The sequence below is a fragment of the Rhinolophus ferrumequinum genome, chromosome 8 (genome assembly GCF_004115265.2).
Source record: "Rhinolophus ferrumequinum isolate MPI-CBG mRhiFer1 chromosome 8, mRhiFer1_v1.p, whole genome shotgun sequence".
In the NCBI taxonomy this organism is placed as follows: domain Eukaryota; kingdom Metazoa; phylum Chordata; class Mammalia; order Chiroptera; family Rhinolophidae; genus Rhinolophus; species Rhinolophus ferrumequinum.
Genome location: NC_046291.1, coordinates 24,372,961 through 24,398,830, shown reverse-complemented (window position 1 = coordinate 24,398,830; position 25,870 = coordinate 24,372,961).

Here is a 25,870-nt window from a genome sequence, read left to right as displayed (position 1 = left end):
AAAGTGAGGATGCAGAGCAACAGAAACTCTCATTTATTGCTGGTAGGGATGCAAAATGTTACAGCCACTTTGCAAGAGAGTTTGGCAGGTTATTGTAAGACTAAATTTTCTCTTACCATATGATCCATTAATTGTGCTTGAGGTCTCTGGATCCTCAAGAAGAAGCAGAATCAGAAATCTACAGAGCTGAAAATGTGAACCATTTCTTATGGAAAAGGAGGCATAACTCAGAGTTCAGAGCCAAGAGGCCAGGGGGCCAAGGAAAGAGCCATGAAAAAGTACTCTTAGAAAGCAGAACTGGGCTCCATTCAAAGATTTAGTGATATGCCCGTCTGGATTTCAGAGTTGCTATGGACTAGTGATTGTTATAAACCTCCTGTTCCATTGTTTGGAAAACAACTACCTATTGTCTTCTGTTAATTGGGCCCTTGTATAATCCCTTCCTTTCAACTATGGGTTGGCTTTGTGATTCTATTTTGACCAATAGATTTACAGCAGCAGTGACAAGTAGTGAAGTCTTGCAGCCTCTACCTGTCCCATCATTTGACAGTGAATAGAGCACTGATTAACTCCATCCAAATGCTGTAAGGACTTTTGATGAAATATGTGCCACTGCTTTAGAGAATAATAATTTTTAGGTGAATCGCTGATATTTAAATCGCTCCATTTATTTTGTTTTTAAAAGCATCACAAAAGCTATTTAAAGCTTTTGTATTTTACTGAGGTTTAAATGAGATATTGTCTATATAAAAGTATAATTCAAGGTAACATTTGGTTGTGTACATTTGGTAAGAAGAAAACTATCTTCAAAAATTGTTGGACTCTGGGTCTGAATTGAAAAAAAGAACTTGAGGAAAGTGAGTGATATTGCTAGGCAACATGATTTTGCTTCAGAGAAGTCATCCATTACTTAAATTTAACATAATCTAGGGGTTGTGTTTATTTTTTGCTTCTTGTTTGTTTTGCCCTTTTCAGAAGGACTAGTGTCTTCAGGACATGAGGAAATGACCTTTTAGAATGTTAGTCCTGTGACTGCAGGATTTCAGCTTGAGGGCCTTACAATAGAGAATTCCAGTATGAATGGCATCAATGCTTGATTCTCACTTGTGTGGTTCTTTTACGTCAAACAGAGAGAAATAAGCAGACCTGACATGTGCAGCAAAACTGCATGTTAATGGTCAAGGTAATAAAAAGGATCTCCATCCCTCTCTACCCAAGAAAACGAATTAAAACAAAAAAGAAAAAAATAACATCAACTCTTTATAGCCTAAGAAATGACCAAGAAACAAGAACTTAGAGCATCCCGACACTTCCACCATGAAGTCTCAGGGGTTGGGTTGAAATAATTAATCATTAGTGACCATGATTTCTTCACAAATCCTGTATCTAAAATGCTGTTTGCAATATTTAAAAAGCTGGCTAACTTATGCCTCTTCCTTCTGAGTATTCCCAAAGGGAGGGGGATCCTATCCCTAATATAATTGCTTTAAAAATGTCATCCTGGGGTTCCACAAAATTGAAACCACCTAGTATGCTAGCCCCAACTCAGGCTTACTGCCCTGGAACTCTTAAATTTGACTGCTCAGCAATCTTTTCTCCTTTAAGCAACAGCACCCAGGTTTTCCTTTGCAGAACCTTTCCCACACGCTCAGTCCATGTGACTGTTTTGAATAATGACACTCCAACTTAAGGAATAATCACGAGACACTAGCCTGGCCAGTCAGAATTACAGTTAATTAGTTTAGAAATTGGCAGGAATTAGTTTAGGAATTAGGACCAATGTAAATGATAACATTTGGACTTCTCTTGGCACTGTTTTAAAAGAAGTGTTATCTTTTCCCTAGCAAGGTGCAGCTGGTAGAATGCAAACCTGGAACTATTGGTAACTGGCTTGGGTGCAGAGGGTGCAGAGAGACAAATTTCTGACAATATCATTTAAATACTTGGATTCTGTTATTTCTCAAGCTATGTTGATTCCTGTACGGCTTATTTTGTAAGTCAGAAAATTCTCTTTTATTTTTAAATGAGTTTGGGTTAGCTTTTAATTAGTTATAAACATAAGGATTCTGACTAAGTAGTCACCGTATCTGTAGGTTGACGGGGGTGGTGTGTGTAGGGGTGGTCAGCTGATCTAGGGTGAGATTGGCTAGAAGCTCTGCTAATCTTGGCTAGGCTTTCACACATTTGGGAGTCAGATGATTTACGTTGGGCTTGGTTGAATAAATTTGGCTCTGTGCCACAGGTCTCTCATCCTCCTCCTAAGGGTAGCTGGTGAGGCCAAGCATGTTTTTCTCATGGCAGTGGCAGACGGGCCAGTGCGCAGGCCTGATCACACAGGTACTTTTCAAGACTCTGCCTGTGTCATATCTGGTAACATCCTATTGGCCAAAGTAAATCACATGGCTCAGCTGAAATCAAGGGGTAGGGAAGTATGCCCCATCTACAGTGGGAAGGCACTGCATACTTAGGTGGCAAAGATATGGAGGCAGAGGAGTTGAAACAATTGCCTAGCCTATCACATTGAGACAGAGAAATACAGCTTTGTAACAGCCACCCCAGCTGATCCCACGCACACTAAAAGTTGGGAGTTACAAGCTTAGTGCTATGGTTCTTACTGTTGTCATGTGAGGGCTTAAAAAATGCTCATGCTTAAAACCCAAACCCTAGAGATTTTAATTCGATGGGACCTGGGCATTGGTATTTCTTTAAAAAATGATTCCTCATTAAGAACCACTCTCCTAGAAGTATCAGAATTCCAGAGGAAATCACTCTTTTCTTCCTCCTATGTACTGAAAATTTTTTTATAGAGATAAAATCTCTATAAACCACATGATAGAAAAGGCTGCTCTTAAATACTAGTGCATAAACAGTGTTTATTGAATGACTCCTCAATGCTGGGTGTTTTGCTGGGTATCAGGGAAATTGTGGCAGATACTGGAGAGCTGGGCTTGCCTATATGAAGCTGGAATTCTTTAAAAAGACAGATGATAAGTAAATATTTACAAATTATTAATTAAAAAAATACAAAGCATTACAAAACACAGGTATAGGCTACTATGAGAATAGCAGAGCTATTTTCACATGCAGTTCATCAATAACTAGTACGAAGTCAGAAAAGGTAAGAAGGGACATTTTATTTTATTTTTATTTAAGCATAGTTGGTATACAATATTATATTAGTTATATTAGTTTCAGGTTTACAATGTAACACGTTTCCCCAAAAATAAGACCTAGCCGGACCATCAGCTCTAATGTGTCTTTTGGAGCAAAAATTAATATAAGATCCAGTCTTATTTTAATATAAGATCAGGTCTTCATAATATAATATAATATAATATAATGTAATGTAGTGTAGTGTAGTGTAGTGTAGTATAGTATAGTATAATATAATATAAAGATGCATTAGAGCTGATGGTCTGGCTAGGTCTTATTTTTGGGGAAACACGGTAGTGATTTGACATTTTTATACTTTACAATAATCTGTCACTGTGCAAACTTATCACAATATTATTGACTATATTCTCCTTCACCTTTTTCACCTATCTCCTCACTCCCTCTCATCTGGTAACCATCCCTTTGGTCTCTGTTTCTGAGTCTGTTTTGTTTTGCTGTTCATTTGTTTTATTTTAGATTCCATATATAAGTGAAACCACATGGTATTTGTCTTTCTTTGTCTGACTTATTTCATTTAACATAATTCTCTAAGTCTACCCATGTTGTTGCAAATGGCAAGATTTCAGTCTTTTTTTTTTTTTTTTACAGGACAATTATCTTTTTTTTTTTTTTAACAGGACTTTATTGGGGAACAGTGTGTTTGTACACAGGCCTGTTTTCCAAGTCAAGTTGTTGTCCTTTCAATCTTAGTTGTGGAGGGCGCCGTTCAGCTTCAGGTTGTTGTCCTTTCAGTTCTAGTTGTGTCGGGCGCAGCTCAGCTCCAGGTCTAGTCGCTGTCGCCAGCTGCAGGGGGCGCAGCCCACCATCCCTTGCGGGAGTTGAACCGGCAACCTTGTGGCTGAGAGGATGCACTCCAACCAACTGAGCCATCCGGGAGGCAGCTCAGCTCAAGGTGCTGTGTTCAATCTTAATTGCAGGGGCAGAGCCAACCAACCCTTGCGGGACTCGAGGAACTGAACTGGCAACCTTGTGGTTGAGAGCCCACTGGCCCATGTGGGAATCGAACCAGCAGCCTTCGGAGTTAGGAGCATGGAGCTCTAACTGCCTGAGCCACCGGGCCGGCCCAGATTTCAGTCTTTTATTGCTGTGTAATATTCAATCATCTGTATATACACCATATCTTTATCCATTCATCTATTGATAGATACCTAAGTTGCTTCCTTATCTTGGCTATTGTAAATAATGTTGCAATGAACATAGGGATGCATATATCTTTTCAAATTCGTGTTTTCATTTTCTTCAGATAAATACCCAGAAGTGGAATTGCTGGGTCATATGGTAGTTCTATTTTTAATTTTTTGAGGAATCTCCATACTGTTTTCCATAGTGGCTGCACCAATTTGCAATCCCAGCAACAGTGTACAAGGCTTCCCTTTTCTCCACATCCTCGACAACACATGTTTATTTATTGACTTATTGATGGTAGCCATTCTGACAAGTGCGAGGTGATATCTCATTGTGGTTTTCATTTGCATTTCTGATGATTAGTGATGTTGAGCATCTTTTCATATGTGTTTTGGCCATCTGTATATCTTCTTTGGAGAAATAACAAAAAAATACACAATCTGATCAAAAAGTGAGCAGAGGACATGAAAAGATATTTCTCTGAAGAAAGCACACAGAGGGCCAAGAAGGGAAATTTTCTATTAAAAAGTCAGAGTCACAGCTCTATTTTAGAACTAGTTTCTCTTGAATTTTTCTGCGTCATTACTACTCAGCCTATCTTAAATTGAATGGATTCACCAGAAGTCATTTCTTAGGACCATTCTAAGAAATGTGAGAGTTGGGCCATTAATAACACCTTTGATTAGGTCATAGACTAGAATCTAGGCAGCCTGTCAAATTTAACTTCCTTGTTGATCCTAGTTGACTCCAGCCCTCTAGAGAGTAAAAGCTTTCATATAGTGGTTTCATATAGAGAGTAAAAGCTTTCATATAGTCTGTTACATGAACTGTATCGAACATAATTATATGTGATTCTAAATGGACTCTGTTTAACAAGTGAGACTTGATGAAAGTTAAAAATTTAAAAGATTTAAAATTTAAAATATTTAAATTGACACTTGCTAAAATTTAAAAAGATTTAAATTAAAAAATTTACAGTCGTAGGTAGGATTATAATTCATTCAATCTGGCAAACCTGTTATTCTGGGTTGACATTCCACCAGGTGAGAATCCTGATATAAATTCTGCCAAAAGAGAATTACTACCAGCAAAAATAGTTGTTTATTTTAGTCCTAGTATAATGTATCTTTCCTGCCACCCTGTTTCACAAATTATTATAAGACTTGTGTTTAGTTACTTCATATTCAATCAAATCTATAATGTTTTACAATTCTTTAGAAATAAGTTCATTGCCATACTGATTTATTAGAGGCATTTTGATTTTCTGATTGACTTTTAAAATATTTTACCTGTTTGAGCATTTAAAAAAATTTACACATTTGAAGTCAATAGATGCCAATGTTTTCAATTTTGCCTAATCAATGGCCAGAAAATGTATAGATTGCCTTTCAATAGTTGATCTAAACTTTAAATTAGTTTTACCCACAATAATAATTATTTTTCCCTCATGCAACCATAACCTTTTAAAAATTTCAACTCTATTTTTAGACTGCTGCTCTTATCAAAGTTAACATTTACATTTGACATGTATATTAGATTTCTGTTGCTGCACAACAAATTACCTCAAACCTAAACTCAAAACAGCACACATAAGTTATGTTATAGTTTTCAGTGGATCAGGGATCCTGTTATGACTTCACTGGGTCCTCTCACAAGCCTGCAATCAAGGTGTTGTGGGGGGTTTGGTTCTTATCTGGAGGCTGAGTTCACACGGCAAAATATATTTCTTGCAGCTGTAAAACTCAAGGACATTTAGTTCTTCTTCAAGGCCAGCAGGAGAGCATCTTTCTAACTCTTCATCTTCTTTGAAAGGCTCCTCTGATTAGATCAGGCCTACTCAGAATAAGTTCTGCCCACACTTGGTAGGAGAGGGTTACATGGGGTGAGTACAAAAGTGGGTGGAAATCTTGGGAGATGCTATGGTCTGAATGTGTCCCCCCAAAATTTATAGGTTAAAATTCTAACCCCCAAAGATGGTAGTATTAGGAGGTAGGGTCTTTAGGAGTTACTTAGGTCACGAGAGCAGAGCTCTTATGAATGGGATTCATGCCTTTACAAAACATGAAAGGAGAGATCCTTTCAATAGTTGTGGGTAAAACTAATTTAAAGTTTAGATCAACTATTGAAAGGCTAGGGAGATCCTTTGCCGCTCCAACACGTGAGTACACAGATAAGTCTTCCCAACCTGGAAAAGAGCCTTCACCTGACTATGCTGGCACCCTGATCTTGAACTTCCAGCCTCCAGAACTGTAAGCAGTCAATTTCTCTTATTTATAAGCTACGTAGTCCATGGTCTTTTGTTAAAACAACCCATAAGGACTCAGGCAGGGGCTATCTTAAAGTTCTACCTATCACAAAATGAAATTAATATTTGTTCTAAAATACCTTTGAAAGAAAAAAAGATTAATTTGGCATTTTATTAAAAAGTAAAAAATTCACATTCAGTATTAAGTATGTTACGGATACCAGGACCGGAAAGAACCCAAGAGGCATTCAAGAGAGTGCCCAAGAGAAGTAGGAGAGTCAGCTTTATTATGCCAGCGGGCTCAGCGGGATCCTTCCCAAAGACTGAGTCCCTAGCAAGGTTTTGAGCAGGTTTTTATGGGTTGGGGACTTCCTGAGTCGGGGAAAGGGTAGGTGTCGTCTGGTGATTAGCTCGGGGTGTGGCTTGGAGGGGGTTATTCGGCAGTGGGCTGGGGCTTAGGCTGGGGACTTCTCTCTCTGCTTGGGCCACCATTTTAGGTCAGTTCCCCCATCAAGTAGAGTTCCTGAACCCAATTCCAATTCCAATGTCTATGTGTGGGGTTCCTCAAAAAGCAATCCTCTGACACCAGCTGGGTGTTCTACAATTTAATTCAATTCTGAGATTATCTACCTAGAGATAGCATCAGATTCCACAGGTTGAGGGCTCAGTCGTACAAGACCGTCCCTTCCACTTCAGAAGCTAGTTGAAAACGCAGGTTGTTACTTGTACTTCTGATTGGCTACATATTGGAAGTTCCCGAAACCCCCTCCTTGGGTTCAATTAATTTGCCGGAGAGGCTCACAGAACTCAGAGAAACATGTACGTACTAGATTACCAGTTTATTATGAAAGAATATAATTCAGGAACAGCCAGATGGAAGAGATGCATAGGGTATGTGGGAAAAGCTTCCAAGCCCTCTCCAGTGCGAAATACTCCCAATCTCCATGTGTTCCTCAACCTGGAAGTTCTCTTAACCCCATCCTTTCGGTTTTTTTTATGGAGGTTTTGTTACATAGATGTGATTGATTAAATCATTGGTCATTGATGATTGAACTCAACCTCCAGAGTCTCTCCCCTACCTGGAAGTAGGGGCTGGGGTGGAACTGAAACTTCCAACTTTCTAATCACATGATTGGCTCCGCTGATAACCAGCCCCTATCCTTCAGTGTTTGCCAATAGTTATCTCATTGACATAACAAAAGGCATTTTTATCACTCTCAACACTTAGGAAATTCCAAAGGTTTTGGGAGCTATAAATCACAATATCAGAAACATGTACCTAATTTATTCACTAAGTTTTACTTTACAATACACACATACTCATTCAAGAATACAATTTTTTTTTTCTGCAGCAAGAGTACAATTTTATACTATAGTGTACTCAGTGACCATTCAGTGGAGATCACTTGGTGAATAATTTTTGTTTTGACTGTCCTTTAGCAACGTATTCAATACACTTCAAATCAAAGACCAATTATAAGTGTTTAAAATGAAGGAATTTAGTTGGTCATTAGCTTGAAGGGTGGAGGGAATATTGAATCAAGTCAATAACCAGTTGTTTGATGAATAGAATGTCCTTCCCATTTAAAAATAGCTTGCAGCTAAAGTTAAATAATTTTCTTTTGCATATATGTTTATCTTGACTTGCCAAAACAAAAAAGAGTTGCTTCAAGAAATAAAAACAAAACTCACTAGGAAATCAATAAAGTGTTGATTAGAAATTACTTCCCAATATCAGTGTGTAAATGTCTACAAGTATATTTCTTTTCAGGAGGAATAAAAAAAAACTTGCCCATTTCTCTGACATTATTATTAAAATATATTACTAATCAGAAAATACTGTTAAGAGACCATTGAAAATTATTCCAGTTAATGAAAAATGATCATTTTGGAATTTCATATTTCTGTAGGGTTTAATTACACTTTTCTAAAATTAGTCTCCCCATGCTCTCTGCAGAAATAAACTCAAATAAATAAATTCATTTCAATTTGTTATTTGAATAGTACAAAGACTTTTTTAGGAAGATTCTTAAAGACATCTTTACGAATGATCTGAACAGTTTGCTTAGAATTTTCTATATCACAGAGTAAAAATTGATTGATTTTAATAGTTCTGTCATTTGTTATCATGAAATAAGAGTTACATCCTTACTAATATTCCATAAATTTAATGAATGGAATTAAGGGAGGCAACAAGAATTAATATAATTATAAAATTAAAAAGTAAATTGGAAAGTAATGACAGAAAACAAACAAAAAGGAGAGCTAAAGCTGGGACTGAGTTTGGAGGAAGGTCTTAACTTTGGCACTAAGCATTCTAGAAGCCAGGGAAAAGTTATCCTAATATGAACACAGAGAAAAAACTTTGCCCTTTGTCTTGGAATTTCCAGCTTCCAGAACTCTGAGAAATAAATTTTTGTAATTTATTAGCCACATACTTTATGGTATTCTGTTACAGTAGCCCAAACAGACCAAGACACCAAGCTTCTTCTCTCCCGTGTTTCTACTCTCCTCCTAACTTCACCTCTTTTCTAGGAACTCTATTTTTATTTCATTCTACCAATGGCTAAATAGTTTACTCTTCTCAGAAATTTGTAGTTTGTGAATGAAAAAGGGGCTACATTATAAACCTGACAAGCTCAGGGCAGGCCTGCATGGCAGACCATACAAACTCAGAGACTGAAAGTAACCTCATAGGATGGTCTGAACACAGAAATTCCTAACTAAAAACAAGTCATGACAGGCAGTCACATCCTTGGCCTTTAGCTTCCTTGACAAAGGTCAATCTTTACCTTAAATGAGACTATTGTTTTTTTGTCATCTAAGATAACATACCCTTGGAACGTCATTATCCATTTTTCTGGACCGCTCAGGGTACAACCCATAGCACCGGAGCAGGAAACCGCAGAACCCCTCATGTTATTTTGTTCCCCAAATACTATCTATGAGCTGTTAATGTTCATTATTTGTTCATTATTAACTATCCTGTGTCCACCAATATAAAAGAAGTATGTGTCTCTGTGTTTTGCTTTTTATCCAATCCCAGACATTTCCCTGCTTTGCTTTCTCCCACCCTCTTAATCTACCACCAGTAAATTTCATGTAACCCATGGGTCTCCTCCTTTGATTCTAATGTATAAAATAAGTTGCAAAATGGCTATTCTCTGAAGCATTTTCTTAATACATTGAGATTTTTGCTTCACAGCAATTGTCATCAGTTTGGCTCAAATAAATTCATTAAAGTTCTCTACAGGTTTGGACATTTCATATGTCAAGATCTTTCAAGGCAACTTGCAATTAAAAAAGAAAAATTGTCAAATAATCTTAAGTAAAGCTGTTGGAGATAGGAATCTAGATAAATGAAGTCCCTGGAGGACCAGAAACTCTGAAATCAAAACCAAATGTATAAAAGATCAGAATGTGTAAATTCGCAAACCACAGAAGAAACACCAATAGCCAATTAATGTATGAAAGCATGTATCGTGTACCGCAGGAATAATAAGAGTATGTAAATTAAAACAATGAGGTTTAAAATATATATAGTATTGTCCATGATATATACATACATATATACATATATATGTATATATATATGTGTGTGTGTGTGTGTGTGTGTGTGTGTGTTGACAGTTGTGCAAAGAAAATAGCATCTCCTCTGCTGTTGGTAATAGTGGGTAATAACACTTTTGGATGACGGTTTGGAATTATCTATTAAGTTTGTAGCAGAAACTGCTTTGAGGCTGCTGCTAACTTTATGTAGAAAAGAAAAAAATGGCCCTTCAAAATACATTACAGCTTTGATTAGAAATTTATGATGCATATGATATGAAAAACTCCCCCAGAATTGTGAAGTGTACAACCATACACGGGATCTCTGCGCTGTTGTTTGGCTATTCACCAACACTTGCATTTCACATCTGCCTTCCAGTGGCTTTCCTAGCCTCTCTTACAGGTGGGGTTAGCCAGGAGACCCAGTGCTGACCAATGAGACGTAAGAGACTGTCTGTTGGGGACTTTTGGGCAATCCGTTTCTTTACTGACAGGAGGAGTTATTGTAGCAAAAAGAGCTCCCTCATCTCCTACCTGTTTTCTGTTTGGGAGGTCACTGTGTACGGATGAAAGATTCAGATCTGCTGCAGCCAGCTTGACACCATGAAAAGGAGGACAAAAGATTTGCAGAGACACGTATCCAGCATCCTGATATTGTTAAGCCACTAAAATAACCGAGAACCACCTCCAAATTTCTTATAAAGAGCAAGACCTAGGTCAACCAATCAGCACTTGCCACTTAGCTCTAGTTACCTCACCCAGCTTCAAGACATCCCTTCGCTTCATATAAAGAAAATCACCCTGCTTTAACTAATCAGGAAATGCCCAGTACAGTAAGTCCTGACTTAACATCATCGATAGATTCTTACAAACCGCCCTTTCCGCCCTCTGTGAAAGCAAAATCTGAGATGCCCTTTTCCCTGGCATCTCACAGAGGGACTCCAGACCTCCAGGTATTATTAGTCTGGTAGGAAGAGCTCTTGACAGCGCCTAATAATATGAATGAGTAGGCCGCACCGCCCAGGCAGGTTTCTGGACTTCAGGAAAAGAACACGGATGTGATTGTGAGTCTTGCTTACTAGGTGCTGAGCCTTTGTTGTTGGCTCCTCTCTTGGCTGTGCCCTGGAGTGCCTGTAAAATCCCACGTGGCAGCAGAGAGCTCCAGCCACTTAGACAACTGTTCCCAGAGGCGTTATGATTCACACCGGAATTGGATCCCACTTGCTAGGTAAATGCTATAATCCAAAGTTAAATGGAATAGATTAGCTATAAACTCTGGTTGTCTTCTCATTCCTGGGTCACTCCCCTATAGTTTCATGACCACAGGGAGTTTTGTATTTATCCCAAAGTACTAATTTTCCACACACACGCACACACACAACTTCAGATTATAAATATCAGACTTGATTGTGCCATTATTTCTCCCATGCACCCCAAGTTCTTTTCTCTTTTTGCAGTGCAACTCTTTTCAAAAGAATGATTAGCCCAAAACAGAAAACAGATAAGAGCAAATAAATGCAACACCACCGTTTAATTAGCGCTAATTTGGATGAACTGGATCATTGTTTGAAGAACCTTAGAAGAGAAGAAGCACACCCTAAATGAAACTTCTGTTCTCCATATGTATGTATGTCTAATATTTTTATGATTTGAATTCTACTTTCTACATTTTTTTGTACAGTTAAGTTTATACAACAAATGATAAGAAAGACAAGAGGATTTTCATTTCTGGTTATACTAGATATGTAGTCAAAAATTCAACTGAGGGTGTCTTACTGGCTTACTTCTGTGATTCATGAATTGGACAGCATTCAAGGAATTTACACAGCAGGTCCTTGAATAACGTCCTTTTGTTTAATGTTGTTTTGTTATAAGGTTGGTGAGAAAAGTCCATTCCTGGCTGGGGCCACTGTCTGTGTGGAATTTGCATGTTCTCCCTATGTCTGCATGGGTTTTCTCCGGAGACTCTGGTTTCCTCCCACATCCCAAAGATGTGCAGTGAGGTGAAATGGCATCTAAATTGTCCCTGTCTTGAGTGAGTGAGTGTGTGTGTGTGAGTGTGGACTGAGACGGAAGGGCGTCCTGTCCAGGGTGGATCCCGCCTGCACCCTGACCTGCTGGCGGAGACTCTGGCCACCTGGCACGCTGAACGGAAATAAGCAGGTCGGAAAATAATCATCTTCTTTGTTTTTATTAATTTTTCTTAAATGTATGTATAGCTCACATTTATTTCAATGTTTAATATTAGAAGTGATTTGCATCTTTATCAGGAAGTTTGGTGATGTTTTTATGACCAAAAATAGGGACTAAACTCTTTTTTATATCAGTTAACCTCTGGTAAAAATTGGTTTCATTATACGACGTTTTCTTAAAATTGCGGTTTCTAAAACTCCATCAATGATGTTAAGTCAGGACTTACTGTACTGGGCATTTTCTCATTTCTTAGTTAAAGCAGGGTTATTTTCCTTATATGAAGCGAAGAGATGTCTTGGAGGTGGGTGAGGCCACGTGAGCTGAGCAGCAAGCGCTAATTGGTTGACCTAGGCTTTGCTCTTCTGGGAGAGCTGAGCAAAGGAACTTAGTTACGCTTTGGTTTGCTGCTGTGGGGCCTGGCATGAGTGACTTGGGCCTACTCTGGTTACTTTAACAGCCACGTTGTGTTTTCCTTGGTGAGTGATACCAAGACTCAGTGAGCAGCAGGGTTTGTGCTTCTCCTGCTGATAGGCAAGAGATGCCGTTTGCTTGATGGTTTATCTTAAGGACATGGATGTAAGATGTATTTGCCTGGCTATATAACAAAGTAAGATTTCTCTTGGTTTTTTGCAGTCTCGTTAGTGGGTTGCCGTGGTACCCGTCACATGCTGGTTTAATGCTTATTCAGTAATAGAATTGTTTTCTTTCTCTTCTGCTTTTGTGGAGAAGTTTTTCTAGGTAGGCAAGAGATTTTATTTGTAATTATATTTTCCAAACACTTTATTTTGTGTCTGTCCATTCTTACGTCATTGCTTGCTCATTCACACATGAGCCACCAAGCTCCCCAACATTGAGCAAAGAAGTGGTGCATCTGAAAAGTGACTTATGTATGACAAGGGTAAAAGAAAGGAGATCAGAAGGGAATAAGTGACATAAACTGGTGCCAGCCAAAACTGTGCTAATGTTCCAAATCTCATTTAAAATGCAAAATAGAGTCTCTCTTTAGGCTACTGGGCTTTTTAAAACTCACAAATATCTAATTTGCATTTAAGTAGCAGATAGAGAAAACACAGGAAAACAAAGAGAATTCAATTGTACAGGGGCCTCATAGCCGCATTTCACCAGCTCAGTGAACACACAGTCTAGAACTGAGGACAGATGACACTGTCTTTTCCTGTAGACCAGCTACTTCTAGGCCTTTCAGAGCTTTCCCCTGTATCTAGTGGGAAAGAAAAGGTTTAGTGAAGGTGGCTGAGTCCTTTAGGTCTCAGAAACTTTTCATGTGCTCTCCCACAATCCAAGGTGCCATTGTGTGAATCATTCTCACCGATGAAATGAGATTGAAGTAGTCTGAGAAAGAACTAAGTGTATGTGCCTCTTTCTTGTCCAGATGACTAGAATAGAAGGATTTCAAGATACAGAGTTGCAAGAAGGGAGCTACCTGTTGAATATCCACTTGGAATCAAATGATTTAAAAGGACTATCCAACCAAAACTAGACGAAGGTGTGAACAAGAAAAATGTGTGTTGTGTTATACAGCTGAGATTTGTGCTTTACTTGTTACTGTAGCATAGTGTAGCCTATTCTGACTATTACAGGCAGGGATTTCTGACATTTCACAAAGGCAGAATTAGAATGATTTATTTATTACATGAGATTAGATAAAACAGAGTTATTAATATGCCACTGGACCAAAAACTCACACGAACTACCTAAACCATGTAGAGCAGATGTTAAAATAATCTAAATATCTGACTGTAGCCCAAATAACTTGAACTGACTTAGAGTTTCTGAAAAGCTTTTAAGCTGTTGTCTGCTACACATGTAAGTTAACTCCCTAAATTGTTAAGTCTAAAGGCAAATCTCTTGCATTTTTATATATATATTTTTTCTTTTGGTGGTCTCCTTTTCAATTTCCTGTTTTCAAGAAGCTTTGATGCATGCTCTGCACAGAACAGGCATCTCTAGTTCTTCATCACACACCCACACGCTGGAGTGTAAGAGCTGAGATTCCCTCCAGCCCCAGCTCCTCACACTCAGAACCGTATTTCTCACCATACTTTGGTCGATGCTTTATCCATAAATATGAGCAGAAACACAAAGAAATAGGAAGAAGGGGACCTGTCATTCTCATTTCCTCCCCAGCTTTGTAATTTCTTGATTATTTTAAACAAATGGATGTTTATAACCACATATACCATTATTATTTTTCTGTAGTTAACCATGATTACCATTCTTTGTACCCGAGTCCTGTCCATATTTGGTCAAAGGCAGTGGAGAAGAAAGAGCAACTAGAAATCCATTCAAGAATGGCTGAATCTCAACAACATTAGGCTTGTCTGGATAACGGCAAAGTGAATTTTCGTTAAGACATCAGTAATGGGGAGTGTAGCTCCCACTAAAAATCTATGTGCGCTTTTTCAGGCTTGACCATAGGCATTTACTATGGCTTTGTCTGGCAGACCATCATGGGGAAACCTGCACTCCACACACCAGACTCAGTGCACAACCTGTGCATTGAGGTCTGTGAAGGGAGTTGCAGTCAGGGACTCAGGCCCTCCTCTGCTCTTCTCATATCTACGTTCCTGGCCAGGCGCCTTCATAGGTCACAGTACAGGACCAATTCATGTCAGGCCAGATATAATCACTGAATATTCTCTATGTGTCTGAAACCATTAAGTTTTCTGGTGGGGGAATGGCTGGATTCATGAATTGTTATAAATTTAACTCTTGGCTTCAAGAGTTTGGGGAAAATCCACTAACACCATTGAAAGAAATAAAAGCCAGTTGGATTGTGCTGGCAACACATTAATTAGAGCTTAGTTAATTACTTAGCGCTAGAGATCAGTGAGGATCCCAGGAGTCTGACAGGGATTTGCAAGGAGGCATCCCTCCTCCTCCTCCTCACTGCTTTATCTCCCAACTAGAAATACTCTTAGACTATTTTAAATACTTGAAGCCTTAGGTACACATGGGTTACCACCCCCAGGGACATGATAAGAGGAAGACTCTTCACTGCTTGCTTTGGTCAGCTTACCGGCTGCTCCTTCTCTTCTGCACCTTCTTTCTAAATTTCCATCACAAAAGCAAAGGAAGTAGATTGCTGTCTTCATCCTGGGTATCAAAGAGACATCATCCTTGTATACATTCTTTCCTTTACATCCTGGGTATGGCCTCTGAGAGAGAATTTGTGGACCATTGCTGGACAATTCTCCCTGTGACAAATCTTTATAAACCTACCCAGAATAAGAGCACACACCCCTCCTTTTCAGTAGAATTTTAACATACTCACTCTGCTTCATTATTGCTTATAATACTGTGTTGTTTGGAGAGTGAATTGTAGCATGAAACTCGAGTTGGCATAGCAAAAATCAGCAAATTTCTAATCTTGTGTGTCATCCTTGATTGCTGCTTTTTGCTGGTTGAGATACATGACTGACAGTTTTCAGTGGATCAGTGGACCATTATGAAAAAGAACATGTTCCTCTAGTTATTCCTGATTAGTCAAAATGAGAGCACTGCTGTTCTTGAAATTGTTTATTTTTAATTTTAATTAAAAGAAGAAATTGTTTATTTTTAAAAATCAGCCTACTGAATTGTTACTGCAGACTTTTTTCTATTTTACAAAAACGCGTTTAAAAACTGACTATTCAGAACACAGACTCTTGGTTTATTTCCAAAGAGAAAATTAGGACAGCAACATTTACAGACATAATTCAAAGACTCTACATTTTGATCTATGTATCTTAAAAAAAAATAGCCATTCTTTCTTTTTCTGAATTTTAAAAGACTGATATTTTACAAAAATAAACCTCAATCACTAATTATATTAATCTTCAGAGAGAGGAACAACTCCACCTTAACCATGTTGAAAGCTCTATTCCCACCCACTCCACAGCTGCACCCTCCTAAGGGAGAAGGAATTTCTGGTCTGAGTCAAACCACTGGTTAGTCTTGGTTTACAGCAAGCAGGGTCACTGTTACACATCTGCACTGTGCTTTGTGTTTCTCTTGATCTCCCTGCTTGTCACATTTGTAGGCACTACCTGAGGCCTCAGGTAGTGCCTACATTGGTTGGATACACAATGGTTGTTTCCCAGCTCCCATTAAATACAGTAGAATTGTCAAAGGATATCAGTCCTAAATGTTTTGGAGGCTAGGGTATCTCTCTCTGATCTCATGGGAGTCCCTCAATGGGAATACTATATGAAGTCCCGGCTTTTCCATTCCCGTAATTTATAGTTCAGGAGGAAGGGTTTTAAGGGTATAAATTACAATCCATTTTGACCGTTCTCCATGTTTCAGTAGGTTGGCTCTTACACATTATGTCACTTGGGCTTTTGATTGGGTTCAGCCAATGGGACGCACTGGTAAGGGATTGGAGTGTGGGAACAAAGAGTTTGGGATAATTTTCCCTCTTCCTCCCATCTTGGCCATGGTTTGGGCCTGGGCTGCATTTCCTCAGACAGCATTTCTTATTAGACAGCCACTTTCCAAGGTTCTAATCCTGATTCTGGTTCTTCTCCTTGACCCATCAGGCCTGCAGTGGCAAAAGATGCCTGCTGTTGCTAGTCCCTGAGTGCTTTAACTTCCCTTGTTTCCCTAATCCTGTCCAAACCTCTCTAAAATAGTCTCTTCATTAAATTCTCTTTTGTTCAACCCTTTGTGTGTATCCTGGTTTTCCTCCAGCATGGTGACTGATAGGACAATCAAGCTATCTTATGCTTTAAGTATAAGCTCATATATTCCAATGTAATTTTAACAGAGTTCATCTCTGAAATACTTGTATTTCCGTTAATAATGTAATACTTAGATTTCCCAGTAAAGGAGGGAAGAATTGCAGGGCAGGATTCAGTTTGGGACACAAGTCACATCCTAGTACTGACAAACATCACCCTGGACTTCTTACCTCTGTTGTCTCTGAACTTTTCACAGTTCCTGGTACATAACAGATACTGAGTAAATAATTAAATGAATGAATGTTTGAATGACTATACATAGTTTTACATTGCCATGTTCATATTGCGTGTGCAACTTTGTGTTTTTCCATTCAACATTAAGCACAATAATTTCTTAAGTTATTAAAGGAAACTTGACAAATATTTAATGGATACATAACAGTTCAACATACATATTACAAATGGCACAATAGATCATCTCTCTTCATTCTCTTTGCTAAGAGAAGAAATGTTTTCATATCATTCTTATTTCTTTATTAAATTTTATTTTTTTAAAAAATTTATTAAATTTATTGGGGGTCGTGACATTGGTTAATAAAATTATATAGCTTTCAAGCATACAATTCTACAATATGTCATCTGTATATTGCATTGTGTATTCACCAGCCTAAGTCAAATCTCCTTCTGTCACCATATATTTGACCCCCTTCACCCTTTTCTACCTCCCTCAGACTCCACTTTCCCTTTGATAAACACTATTGTGTGTGTCTATGAGTTTTTGTTTGTTTCTTTGTCTTGTTCATTTGGCTGTTTTCAGTTTCATATTCAACGTGTGAGTGAAGTCATATGGTTGTTGACTTTTTCTGTTTGACTTATTTTGCTTAGCATGATATTGTCAAGGTCCAACCATGTTGTCACAAGTGGTAGTATTTTATTTTTATTTATTGCTGAGTAGTGTTCCATTGTGTATATATACCACATCTTCTTTATCTAATCCTCTATCGAAGGTCACTTGGTTGTTTCTATGTCTTGGTTACTATGACTAATGCTTCAATGAACATAGGAGTACATAAATCTTTATGGATAAATGTTTTCAAATTTTTGGGATAGTGATCCAGAAGAGAGATTGCTGGGTCATATGGTAACTCTATTCTTAATATTTTGAGGCACCTCCATACTGTTTTCCATAGTGGCTCTACCAATTTACTTTCCTACCAGCAGTTTATGAACGTTCATTTTTCTCCATAACCTCTTGTTATTATTTGTCTTATTGATAATAGCCATTCTAATAGGTGTAAGGTGGTATTTCATTGTGGTTATGATTTGTATTTCCCTAATAGCTGGTGAAGTTGAGCATTCTTTCATTTATCTGTTGGCTGTTTGCATGTTTTCTTGGGAGAAGTGTCTGTTCAATTCCTCTGTCCATTTTTTAATTGGCTTGTTTGTTTTTTTGTCATTGAGGTAGTTGAGTTGTATAACTCTTTATATATATTGGATATTCACCCCTTATCAGTGGTGTTGTTTGCAAATATCTTCTCCCATTCGTTTGGTTGTCTTTTTGTTTTGTTTATGGTTTCTTTTCCTGAGTATAAGCCTTTTAGTTGGATATAGTCACATTCATTTATTTTTGCTTTTACTTCTTTTGCCTTTGAAGTCAAATTAAAAAAATTCTCTCTAAGACCAAAGTTCATAAATTTGGTATCTCTATTTTCTTCTATGTATTTTATTGTTTTAGGTCTTATATCTAAGTCTTTGATCCATTTTGAGTTAATTTTTGTGTATGGTGACAAATAGCAGTCTAGTTTCATTCTTTTGTACATGGCTTTTAAATTTTTCCTGCATCATCTATTGAAGGGGCTTTCTTTTCTCCATTGTATATTTTTAGTTCCTTTGTGGAAACTTATTTGCCTATATATAGGTGGGTTTCTTTCTGGGCTCTCAATTCTCTTCCATTGGTGTGTGTGTCTGTTCTCTGCCAATACCATGCTGTTTTGATTATTGTTGCTTTGTAGTATAATTTAAAGTTATGGAGTGTGTTATTAGGTTGGTACAAAAGTAATTGTGGTTTAAAAGGTTAAAAGTAATTGCAAAAGCCGCAATTACTTCTGCACCAACCTAATACCTCCAGCTTTGTTCGTTTTTCTTAGGATTGCTTTGGCTATTCAGCTTCTTTTGTGGTTCTATACAAATATAATGCTTTTTTTGTTCTATTTCTTTAAAAAACTACCATTGAGGTTTTTATGCGGATTGCATTAAATCTGTACATTGCTTTGGATAATATGGCTATTTTAACTATGTTGTTTCTTCCAATCTATGAACACAGAATATCTTTCCATTTCTTTTTGTCCTCTTCAGTTTCTTTTGTTTTCTTATCATTCTTGAGAATAAGAAATCAATTTTTGATAGTTGATTAATGTATGGGTACCAGAGACCAAATAGACAATGTACAAATTGTGCTGTTTCAATTCTAATTATTTTCCATAATTGGTATGCCAGCCTTACCCACTGAATACCCAACTTGGGAAGCCATATTTCCAGTTATGTCAATTTCAAACACAAAAGGTGGAAGGGTGGTTGTTACATTCTTAATCTGTGAGATGTGTTTGCACAAGTGACTTACTGCCTGTGCACAAATTGGCCAAAGGGATGCCTGGCTGAGGAGACCAGCTGTGGGAGGAATATTTCTTCACACCACTGCTCTAGCTGTGTGAATCTTGGACTAGCTAAGTCTTGGTAGACGTGTGTGGATTAACCTGATCTGTAGAAGTGACATCAGTGTGGCATCCAGCTACTTCCAAACTTCTCTTCCCATCTCCAATGCCTGGAATTTCATTTGAAACTAGTGTTTCTCAAAGTGTAGTGCTGAGACCAGCAGCATCAGCATCACCGAAAACTTTTGAGAAGTACAAAGTTCTGGGCCCCTCTCCTGACCTGCTGAATCAGAAACTCTGTGGATGGGGCCCAGCAATCTGTGTTTTAGCAAGCCCTCCAGGTGATTCTATTTGCTAAAGTTTGAGAAGCACTCACTTAAAGTACTGGTACTTATCAGACATACATTTATTAATGGAATGTGGAAGTTCAGAGCAGGTGTGATGAGGGCTGGAGGGAAGTAATACGAGGGATCTCATCTTGAAGTGGGTGGAGTCCTTATAAGGTGGGAAAGAGCAAGCTTTTTAGGGAAGCAAATGCCCCAATTTGTTTTATGTGTTTACAGAAAAAGCAGCTGAGCTAAGAAATACTTGACTATTATGGTGAGTTTAAAGTTGTCTTTTGCGTGGCAAGAAATGAAAAATGATATGGGGAGGGATAGAAAGTTTCTGGAAGGGAAGATGTGAATCAACATGTATGCATCCAGGCGTCCATCACTGTGACATCCATCCTTTCTAAGGGAGGAGGTTTGTGAGTCCTGCATCCTCTCCAGGCTCTCCAGACACAGCCTAGCCAAGTCGGCTCAGAGCAGCTCTTATTCCCAAATAGTTTCTGCAAATGCCCATGACGTCCTGGTGGCGTAGACCCTCAATGCTGCAGGGCCAACACCAATGCAAGATATTATATGGCGAGAGACGATTGTAGTAGAATTTATAGAAAATCCAATTCTTTTTCTGCCCTGGGAAGCAAGAACAAAGCTCAGTAGCCCTTGAATATCTTCAGTATGAGCCTTTGAAGAAATCACTCTCTCTGTGTACTCTTTTTAAAGGGTATAGATTCTCTCAGGAAAAAAAACAACAACTATCATGTTGTTAACAAATATAATAGTAATAGTTACAATTATTATGTCATCATTATTATAAGCAGAGCTGGTTGATAGCCTCCTGAGACCTATTGAGCACTGCTTCTCAGTCATTAATGTGCATGAGCGTCACCCAGGGCTCTAGTTACAATACAGATTCTGGTTCAGTACATCTGCGTTGGGACCCAAATTGAAGCGCATAAGGCTGAGTTCCAGGGCCACAGGGTCAAGAGAAAAGATATGAAGAATGAGAACCACGCCAAGTACCTTCTGCAGCAGAAAAGAACAGTGTGTCAGTCTCATTAATTCCTACGACTCAAAAGAAGCTATTATCTCTGCTCCTCACAGGTTTTGTGGCAAAAGAACTTTGCAGTGAGTATTACAGCTTCGAGACCACCTGTGCGGGATGTGCAGGTTAATTTGTACCACAATTCTGCAAGGCAACTGAAGAATAAATGGACACTTTAGATTCAAAATCAGAGATCACTTGTGATTAATGGTAGAATAATTAAGTTTCTATCATAAATTCTAGAAGCTTAAGTTCTCAAGCCAGCTTTTATCCTGTAATCCTGTGGCACTTTTGCAGAAGCAATCTGCTCTTCAAAGCAGTGGGACAGCATTTGAAGGAGCCATTGCAGCTGGTAAATACTAGAAAGCAGCAAGACAATGATGCTTTCTAAACATCTGGGAAATTAGGTCAGTACTTTCAGATTTAATGTAACAGGGTCTGCCCAACCAGAAGTCCTGATCGCCAATTACTATCCAATGCCAATGTATACTAGCTATTGAGGATTAGCTAGTAATTAAGTTGAAGGTGAATGTAGTATGATAATGAAGTACATGAAGAACTTTATAAAACTGAATGGCTAACACTGTTCTTGTTGACGGATATTTGCCTTTTAGTGGCTGTGACTATCAAATCAAATTTTCTCTACTTATGACCTCATTTATAATGCAAAATGGATGATTCTAGAGTTACACAAACAGGGTAAAGAACAATTAAAGTAAATTCCTTTTTACTGTTTTGTACTTTGCTCATCATTACAATGTATAATACGCATTTGCCAAACAGATAAGTAAATGTTGATCTTACTTTAAAGAGAGAAGCATTGTCCTAATGTCACATATTTTCTGGATCAAAATATAAAGTGAGAGTCTTCCAGTGTGTGCAAAGAATGAACCATGCTGCTCTTCTGGGAAGAGGAAATATTTTAGGGGAGGAGTTTCAGAGAAGACTAACCAATCATGAAAGATACAGATATATTGATCTAGTAAGTAATTATTTCACCATTAATTACTAGTGAGTAATTAGCTCAACTTCAGTAGTTTGTTTGTTTGTTTGTTTGTTTCTTTCTTTCTTTTTTTTAATAAATTTTATTGGGGAATATTGGGGGACAGTGTGTTTCTCCAGGGTCCATCAGCTCCAAGTCATTGTCCTTCAATCTAGTTATGGAGGACGCAGCTCAGCTCCAAGTCCAGTCACTGTTTTCAATCTTTAGTTGCAGGGGGCAGAGCCCACTATCCAATGCGGGAATTGATCCGGCAACCCTGTTGTTCAGAGCTCGTGCTCTAACCAACTGAACCATCCAGCCACCCCAGTTTTTTTTCTTTTTAATATTCACTTTGCTGTCTGAAAATATTTGCATTTACCCTTTTAATCATTTGTACATAAATGTGTTTGCAGAAGTTGTGAATGGGGTAAGGCCAGAGCACCTGTGGTAAGCAGAATTTTAAGATGGCCCCCAAGATTCCTGCCCTTTAGTATAAGCACCCTGTATAGCCCCTCACCTCGAGTGTGGGCAGCACCTGTAATAGGAGATGGGATTTGACTCTGACTAGGTTACTAATCTATTTTATTAGTGGGAAATACTATATGGAAAAGAGTTTAAACGAACAACTCTCTAATAGAAGGAACCAGAACTCCTTGGACAAGTGGCTGATTTCAGGGCTGGAATGGGGAAAATACAAGGTTAGTCTGGAATATATTGTGGTGCGAGAAAATAAGAAAGTGTTCAAAAAATGATGGGACATGTTAGAGGACATAGGAGCTAACTTGAAGTAGCCCCCCAATGGCCAAATTAGTAATAAAATAAATAATGATAATCATGGATTATAATTCATTGAGTAAAATATGAATTCATAGTGATATAAATAATTTTTTAACAAATCAGTGGGAGAGAAGAGAAAGCTCTTCTTTATAGTAGAATTCTAAAAGATTAAGTGTAGAGAATGATGAAAATAGAAAATTCCGTTTGTCAAGCACAGTAATAATTGCTTCAGGTAAAAATCATCAATGGAGGCTAAAATCAATAGTGGAAAGTATGACGGAAAACAAAATATACTGAGACTGCATAGTCTTAATTTATCTCCCTATAAGATACATATTAATTACAAAGGGAAAGGTAGTACTTTTATGATGGAGCAATTATACAGGCACTACCTGTGGTGGGTTGAATTGCATTCCCCTCCTCAAATTCGTATGTTGAAGTGTTAGGCCCCAGTACCTCCGAACATGACTTTATTTGGAAATAGGGTTATTGCCGACAGATTTAGTTAAGATGGGGTCATACTGCAGTAGGGTGGGTCCCTAATCCAATATGACTGGTGTCCTTATAAAATGGAGAAATTTAGATATAGATGTACACAGGGAGCGCACCATGTAAAGATGAAAGCAGAGATCAATGTGATGCTTCTACCTGCCAAAGAATAACAAAGACTGGAGAGGCATGGGACAGTTTCTTCTTCATAGACCTCAGAAGGAATCAATCCTGGCTGCACCTTTTTTCTCAGACTGTTATCTTTCAGAGCTCTGAGACAACGAATTTCTGTTGTTTAAGCCACTCAGTTTTGCTGTACTTTGTTGTAGCAGCCCTAGAAAACCAATACACGACTTTAACGGAGTGATCATAGCTAACATCACCAGTCGTGGAACAAAGGGACAATATGTTCTCCTGATAGAATGCACCAGGGAAGCTTCTGTGGGATTTCGACAAAAATGTAGAATCCAAATTTTATAAGGATGAAATGGCACATATATCCCTATTGAGGGACATTCTATAAAATAACTGGTCGGTATCCTCCATAAGTGTGGAGGTCATGAAAAACAGAAGACTGAGGAATTATTCCAGATTAAAGGAGACGAATGAGACATGACAGACACAGGAATGCAGTGAAGGTTCTGGATTAGTTCCTAGAGCAGAAGTAGGTCATTAGTGGGACTGCTGGAAAATTTGAAGGAAGTCTCTAGAGGGGCTGATGTTGTATTAATATTAATTGTCTCATTTTGATGATTATACTGTGGTTATATGTTAATACTTAGAGAATCTTGGTGGAAGGTGTACAGAAATTCTTTGTATTAGTTTTACAACTTTTTGGGTGAGTCTGATAGTTTTTCAAAGTGAAAGTTTAGAACATTAACAAAACAAAAACAAAGTCATGCTATACGTGCAAACTGCCAGAGAAATTGTTTTTCTATATCGATCTACAAATTAAACCCTTCCAAGTCTGAGAGAGTGTGGATTAGAAGCAATTCTGAAAAGTTATGTGTTACCTGTATGGCCTTAGGCAGTGTTCTAGCTAAGCCATCATAGCCCAATAATTTGGCAGTAAGATTCAAATATTAATTCCTCCTTCTTATGTCATTTTAAAATTCTTTCTCCAAGTCTTTTTCTCTGACTTTTAAATTATTTTAAACTCGTCCAAGATGAGAGTGAACATTTAAACATGATAAAATCGAAGGTTCATTTTAGTATCCTGGAAGGGACTTCACTACACATTGGTAGGTCACAGAAATGTTTATTGACCTTTCAGATAATGAGGCAACACTGGTGGCAGACAGAACAGATGGTGTTCAGACAAAAGGAAATAATTTCTCAACATAGGATGGATGGTCTCTTCAGCTGCTGAAGAGAGTTTAAATCTCTTTTTAGAGGTCAATAACACATTTAGATAGAAAGGTTGAGGCTGTTTACAGTGTACACATGAGATTAAGTTAGAATTTTCAGCCTCTTAAAAATGACAACTTCCAGGCTCCTACATTTGCTAGGCTTCTCAAACCTTACTTTGCTTGCTTATTTTTGGTGGTGGTTGGCGGGGCAGAGGGACGAGTGGGGTTTAGGAAATCTCTCAAACTATAAAATGAAGTGTATCTAACATAGACACACATGATTTCTCACGGTGAGGTTGGGTATTTGGTGTTGCTACGGCAGCAGCCGGTGGACAGCACCTACCATCTGGAATAGTTAATTTACAGTTAAGCTCCTGAGTTGATACCTGCAATTTAGAGGAAGAGAGAGGCTGTACACACTGAGACGTTCGGATGGGTCAAGTATTAGAGAAAACATGACTTTGGCTTGTGTCCTCTGAAAGGGAAAAGAGTTATCATATCTACGTGTCCATTCAGGTTGGGATGTCATTGACTTTCCATGGGAACATGATGCGCATTTGTCTTTTGATTGTGGCACACACACCCTAACGTGACCAACCCCCAATGAGACACACCCTCATATAATCTCTTCTGCCTGAGTGTGAGTGGGTTCTGTGACTTGCTTCAAAACCAATACAATATGGCAAAGGTGATGGGATGTCAGTCTCTGGAGGAGGTTACATTGTATTAGATTGGTGCGAAAGTCATTGCGGTTTTTGCAATTATTTTTAACTTTTCAAACCGCAATTACTTTTGCACCAACCTAATATAATTAGGAGGCATAGAAGACTTCCTGTTAGCACACTGGATAGAGAGATTCCCCTTGCTGGCTTTGTATAAATAAGCTGCCACGCTCTGAGGGCCTGTGGATAGAAGTGAGATCAGCACCTGGCCGATAGCCAGCGATTAAAGGGGACCTCACCTCAGTCCTATACCTGCAAAGAGATTAATTCTGCCAACCATCTGAGGACACCAGGAAGTGAATCTTTTCCAGCAGAGCCTCAGATGAGAATGCAGCCCAAGCTAATACCTGGATTTCAGGGAGTGAGACCCTGAAGCAGAGAACCCAGCTAACCATACCCACACGCCTGACCCAAGGAAACCCATGAGATACTGTGTGTAGCTTTAAGCTATTAAGTTTGTGGTCATTTGTTACATATCAATAGAAAACTAACACCACTTCTGCCCAAATTCTTGCATTACCATACTTGACCTTACTTCAGTAGATAGCCATTTATTTGTCATTCACA